The sequence below is a fragment of the Dryobates pubescens genome, chromosome 7, assembly GCF_014839835.1.
Source record: "Dryobates pubescens isolate bDryPub1 chromosome 7, bDryPub1.pri, whole genome shotgun sequence".
Classification (NCBI taxonomy): domain Eukaryota; kingdom Metazoa; phylum Chordata; class Aves; order Piciformes; family Picidae; genus Dryobates; species Dryobates pubescens.
In genome coordinates, this window is record NC_071618.1 from 17635617 (window position 1) to 17642548 (window position 6932).

Sequence of the window (6932 nt, forward strand, 5' to 3'; positions counted from 1 at the left end):
TTTTGTAACCTTTAAACCATAATGACTCTAGAACAACATACAGAAAAAATGTATTTCACTATTGGTGCCAGCAGTGCAAAACACAGCAGTAAATCTGCTCCTTACCAGTATTCAGCATCTTCCATCTATTTGTGAAAAGGTATCAGTCTTTGTTTTAATCACAGCATCACATCAAGGAGGATGCACTCACTGCTGATAAATGTTGTGTTAGCACAAACAGGGTGTTAGACTCCTGCTAAGAAGACAGACAAGGGATAGTATGAGTGCTTATATTACTATTGTTCCTAAAGACTTTTGAATGTTTATAAATAATATTTGTAAATAATATTACAAGTGCACAATTGAATACTCCAAGACAGAAGGAAATATTAAAATGAAGATTACTTGTGGCTTCTCATCTATGCATGTGATACCAGAAATACATACTTGGGACAAACTTTTGGGACAAAATTGTTCATCAAAGACTTTAATGGTGCTTTGGGAATGAATTAGGAAGATATTTCCTGCAGATGTGTGTTCAAAGGTGATTGTAGACAGGAAGGGGTTGGTGTCTTCTCCCAGGCAACCAGCACCAGAACAAGGGGACACAGTCTCAAGCTGTGCCAGGGGAGGTTTAGACTCGAGGTGAGGAAAAAGTTCTTCACTGAGCGAGTCATTCGTCATTGGAATGGGCTGCCCAGGGAGGTGGTGGAGTCACCGTCCCTGGGGGTGTTCAAGGGGAGATTGGACGTGGCACTTGGTGCCATGGTCTAGTTGTGAGGTCTGTTGGGACAGGTTGGACTTGATGATCCTTGGGGTCTCTTCCAACCTTGGTTTTACTGTGATACTGTGATACTGTGGTTGAGCCAGCTGACTCAGACTGGCCTACTGTGAAATAAGCAAAAGAGAGAATGACTGCTTACTTTTGGGTCTTTTTGGTTCTGCTGAATAAAAGAGTCATAGAGCAAGCTTGGATGTTTGACCGCTTGACTCTCTGCTTGGCTTGTGCGCTAGCACTCTGATGTTGATTTTCCAAGGTACATTTGTTATGGAGGGATGAGGCCCACATAGTGCAGACACCAGCCAGCCAGTGCCACACAGCTGGGGGGCCAGGATGTAACTGCATCTGGTTTTAGGCAGTAGTCTGGCCATACCCCTTCAGTGCTGTACCAGAGGTTGAGTCCCCCTGCTATCCATCTCTGTGAAGTCCAGTAAAGACAGGTCACTCTTAATCAATCTGTCAAAGTGTCTGATTTTCATTAGGAGTACCTGGGCATGCAGATGTATGACAGTTATGTGCTGTGGTAGCATCCACAATTTCTATTTATAAGCTAAGGATAGCAATTCCCTTCTCAGAGGTTTTGTGATGCTAAACACAATTTTTGTGGAACACTGAAATAGCAAGGGTAATAGCCATGGGGACACCGAGAAGAAAATCTCATTTTAGTTTGCTATGGGATTTGGATAGCACACACTGAATAAGGCCTTGGGTCTTATGTGGAAGAAGGGGATAGAATTAAGAGATAACCTTAATTCTGGTATTTTAAAACTTCTGTCTGTTTGATTTTGCAGGCTTGATGAAGGTTTTTAATGTGGTTTGACAGGTTTTGGAAAAATAACCCCGAGTGTTGCTGCTTTTATTGCTTTTATGTCACAATATTCAGACATTTTTCATTCAGCTGTAACTGTCTTCTTTTTTAGCATTACTACTTTCTAGGTTTCCTCTTGCCAGCAAACATCTCTATTGCAATTTATTTTTTCTACTAGTTCGTTCCCTCAAGATGAGCTTCCTGCTAGGAAGCAAATCCAGGCTACTTTCACGTCTCGCTGACTGAGCCTTTATGCTTTAGTCACGTGATTGCTTCTCTGCAACTGGGAAACTTCTCTGCTGCTACAGATGTAGTTACGTATGTTTGTGTAAATGACCATCAAATGCTGAAGTAGATACCTCACAGAGGTTCAGAGGAAAAAAATAAATCACATTTTATGATATTGTTTCAGCCTTATTTGAATATTCAAAATCTGGTGGATTTGGTTTGTGTGCTTTCTCCCTAGCCATCTGTGATCGTTTGAGGCTGTGCCTTTAATAACAAACAGTGCTGGGACACTCTGGCTAAATGTTTTCGGTACTAGAACAAAAACATTCTGATATTCTAAACGAATTTCATTGGTGGATGAACAAAATGCAACTTTAAATTGTAGAGCGGTTGGAATTTTTTCAGAGTTTGGTTTGGGAGTTGGGGGAGTTTGGGTTTCAGCCTGTTCTCCCTGCCTGCTTCTTTGCGAACTAGCTGGAGTTGGCCTTCAGATAAGCAAAAACTAATCCTGCATGGGCTTTTGAAGCTTACTAACAACTCTTTTCCTTAATAACTTGCCTTTCTTCCTCTCTAACCCCCTTTTTGGGGAAAAAGGGAGGTAGGGGGGGAGAGAGGGGGTTACAGGGAGGGGATCCCTGCTCGGGGAGGGATTTTTGTTGTGTTATTTCTCTTTGCTGTATATTTCTGTGTATATATTGTAAATACCTGTATATATTGTGTTATATATAACCTGCTTTCCATATATGCTTGTAAATATATAGCTTTGCTCCTCTGACTGGGTTAGCTGTGGGCGGGAGAGAGAGCTAGGCCCTCTCTCAACCTACCACACCATCCTTGGCTACTGTTTAAGGGTATGAAAACTGTAGTGGAAGGTGCATCTCAGGGAGAGGTGTACTGCACATCCTTTTCCTGCTGTAAGCTGCAACAACTTGAAATGACACAATATGGCAAACAAAGAAGAAGCTTCAAGCTTTACTTCGATATTTCTGGCAGTGGTGGGACTAACTTGCTGTGCCTGGCATTTTCCATAAGCTTTCTGAGGGTTTTAACAAGTTCAGATGTTCCTCGGATAAGATGCTCCTCCTTTCATGTCATCAGACATGCACATCTGCCTGATGTGCCTCTTTGACCCTGCAGGCAATTTCTGTGCCTGGTATTTGTTACTGCCTTGTCTGCCTTTCAGCAGTGAATAGAAGTTACTCACATGTACAAATAGTAAAATTTCCTTCTCTTTGGATTGAAAATTGAATTAGGGTGATAGAAAAGATTCGTTTCTGTCTCTTATCTAAAGCATTTCTGATTTTGGCTCCTTCACCATCTGGTAAATTTTACTTAATTATGATGCTATATGTCGTTATAGTGTGATAGATGCAAGAGATTTAGAAAACATTAATCAAGACTCAGAGTTAATTTTTATGATTTTTATATAATTTATTTATTTTCAATAGCAAATCTTATTTCCAGGTCCTGTAGAAGAATTGGAATTGTGGGTTTCAGCTTTCTAGGGAAGAAACTAATTTAAAAAGAAAACCCAAATTTTCAACTGATGATGCATTTCTAGAATTCTAGAATCTAGATTTTTTTCCCCCTGATAAACAGGTTATGAGAGCTTTGTCCTGTCTTGAGTTCAGCTTAAGAACCTCATGTAATGATCTTTTTTTCTGATCCATTTCCTTGGAAGATGTTTTTGTGGGTTCCCCTCACATCCCACAACAATATACTCCAGGGTTCCTGTGTTGTGCTTTTGTAGAAATATATGTCTCATATTCCATAGAAATGTAAAAAGAAAAGAAAAGAAAAGAAAAGTACAGAAAAAAGAAAAGAAAATAAAAGAAAAGGAAAGAAAAGAAAAGAAAAGTACAGAAAAAAGAAAAGAAAATAAAAGGAAAGGAAAGAAAAGAAAAGGAAAGAAAAGAAAAGAAAAGAAAAGAAAAAAGAAAAGAAAAGAAAGGAAAAGAAAAGAATTTATAAAGAATTTATGATATAGTTAACAAGACATATTTGGGGCTTTATAGTTTGCCCAGGCTAGAAGTTGATGAAATAACTGTGGACATGAAGTCATCTTTGGACAGCCTTTGGGCAGGTGGTCACCATAGCAGTGGTGCAGAGGCATATTTAAAAAGACTCAGTGATCTTAAGGGTCTTTACCAACTGAAATCATTACATGATTCTATGAATATATTGTAACATGTAAATTGGTTTTCAGGAACAGAAGTCCACTAACTAGAAAGGACCAAGTTAAATATCTGTTGACTTGCTGGAGCGTGTCCAGAGAAGGGCAACAAAGTTGGTGAGGGTTTTGGAACACAAGGCCTATGAGGAGAGGCTGAGGGAGATGGGGTTGCTTAGCCTGGAGAAAAGGAGACTCAGGGGTGACCTTTTTGCTCTCTACAACTACCTTAAGGGAGGTTGTAGACAGGCAGAGGTTGGTGTCTTCTCTCAGGCAACCAGCACCAGAACAAGAGGACACAGTCTCAAGCTGCACCAGGGGAGGTTTAGGCTGAAGGTTAGGAGGAAGTTCTACACAGAGAGAGTGATTGCCCATTGGAATGGGCTGCCCGAGGAGGTGGTGGAGTCACCATCACTGGAGGTGTTCAGGAGGAGACTTGATAGGGTGCTTGGTTGCATGGTTTAGTTGATTAGGTGGTGTTGGATGATAGGTTGGACACGATGATCTTGAAGGTCTCTTCCAACCTGGTTTATTCTATTCTATTCTATATGACAACAGCTGATTAGATTGCTCATATGAAGAGGGATTTTGTACTGGGGTGGGATCATGAGATCTCCAGAGCTTCTCTGCATGCCCAAACTTTGGCCTCATTCTCCCAGCTACAGGACAGGGAGGCAAAAGGTTAAGGTGGTCAAAGGGCAGTGGCCTGTGTTGGAGGAAGGAGGAGAGAAGACAAGAATGAATAAGAGCCTGTGTAAGAAGGAAAAAGCATAATGGGATAGGAGAAAAAATAAAATTAGGGAGAAAAGATTCAAGAGATCTACTTTTCAGGGGGGTGGAAGAGAACAGAGATGAGCAGTTAAGTAGCAAAATAAAAAGGAAAAACATATTCAGTGTAGAGATAGGATTTGAAAGACCTATGTATAAGATATAAAAAGCTGAAGAATTATCATCAGAATTTCTCAAAATGAGACATAATCTTGCAAGCATGAATAACCTAATGTGGCCGTTTGACGCTGTGCCTTTAAGGAAGGGGCACACTGGCTAAATGTTTGTAAAATATTTTGGTTTTCTAAACGAATTTCATTGGTAGGATTGTGGGAGGAGAGATTGGACCCAGGGGAGTTGGGAACTTTCTCTCAGTCTTCCTTCCTTCGCTGTCCCTTTCGGCTGGATCTGCTTCTGGGATTCTGGCCAACTAAGATAAGATACTAACTCCCTGTGCAAGGCCTTTATTCTTTTCCTGCCCTGTTAACTGTCCTCGTCTCTTCTTCTACCTCTTTTGGGGGAGAAGGGAGGTAGGGGGTTGAAGGGGGCACAGGGGGAAGCCCCCTCTGTGGGGGGTCTGATTTCTGGTTGAGTTCATTTGCTGTATATTCCTGTATATACTGTAAAATACCTGTGTTTGTTGTGTTGCATCTAATCTGTTTCCTTGTAAAATATAATCTCATTTTCTCCGACTGGGTTTAGCCGTGGTCTCTTTCTCAGTGGGGGAGGGAAAGCAGAGCCTTTCCTTTCAAACCACCACACCTAAACACAAACATGAGAACCTACATGAGTAGCAGATTAACACAAGCAGAAGTGACAGTTACTCTTTGACCTTGATCATTAACTTGCCTGCAGTTCTGGCTATAGAATTACCTTTCTTCTTGTTATCTCTAGAGTTATCACCTGCCATTAGGAATTATCATATAGTTTATTCTTTCTCTTGATATATTGATTTCCATATAAATTTATATATAGAATGTTGTGTTTTGGCCTGAATTCTTCCCAAAATTCCAAAGGCTAAATACTTTTCTGGCTTTGTGCTAATCTGTACTAGAGTACAGTAGAGCCTGAGAAACAATACTGTCATTGAGAAAAAAAATGTGAACCCAAACCCAGTGCATACTTACTGTTCAGGAATTCTGTTACTTAGGTGAGTTGTGTTTAGTGTGAGCATGTCTTTTCGAGTATTTCTTATGAATCTTTCTTTCTTTTACCTTTGAGTATTCCCTCTGTTGTCAAAAAAGTGTGTCAAAGTCCCAAATATGGATTAGCATCTGTGTGGATATATTTCTTTCCCACACTTTGATGACAGCCTGAAAATTTTGCTGTTAGGGGTGAATCTGGGTGCAAATTCAGACTACAAAGTGGCTGCAGTGCTGTTTTCTTGGTATTTTTAGCATAAGGCCTAAATGTTTTAACTAATAAATGCAGCACAGTTTCAGATGTGGGAGCCTGATTCAGTCGATCAGAAATGGCGACAAGGCAGCTTGGGCACAGTTTGGATTACTGGGGCTTTGTTCACTGCTCATGTGCTTAGATTTGCTGTCTGAAAAGTCCTTTCATAGTTGCAGGCAAGCAGTTCTGGGTAGTAGTGCCAACAGACAGTGCTACTTATTTTTCAATAGCTAGTAAAAACCCAGAATGCTGTTTTGTAAACTGATATAGTGCTGATACTGTGCAGCCCTAGCAATGGTTCCTTTATTTAAGAGCAATAGCTGCAGGGAAGCTGTGGGAAGTTCTCATCAGTGAGGCAGGAAGGAATGGACAAAGGCTGCTCTTTTTGAAAGACAAATGTCTTTTTGTAATTTTTGCTCGGTGTCTTCTTCACACTGTCTCATGAAGCAACACTGAAAATGATGGATTTCTCCTTCCTCATGTACTACATGAGAAGCACTTTTCCTTGCCTTATCTTGCCTGCCTCAGTACCTTACCTTTCTCTGTGCTTACTTTTTCTGTCTTATGTAAGATTGCAGTAGCATCCAGCTTTGATTTTAATGTCAACATGGACATGTATTTTACATATTGAGGCTTCAGTTCAGGAATTTAATTAACCAGCTGAATCCAATCTTTTTTTTTGTTTTTAATCTTTTGTTTGGTGATACTGATAAATGTGTATTCAATTTAATGGCTTTCAGATGGTATATTTGTAACTTTCATTCAAAATATTATGTAACCTAAATTCATAGATGGATCTTTCC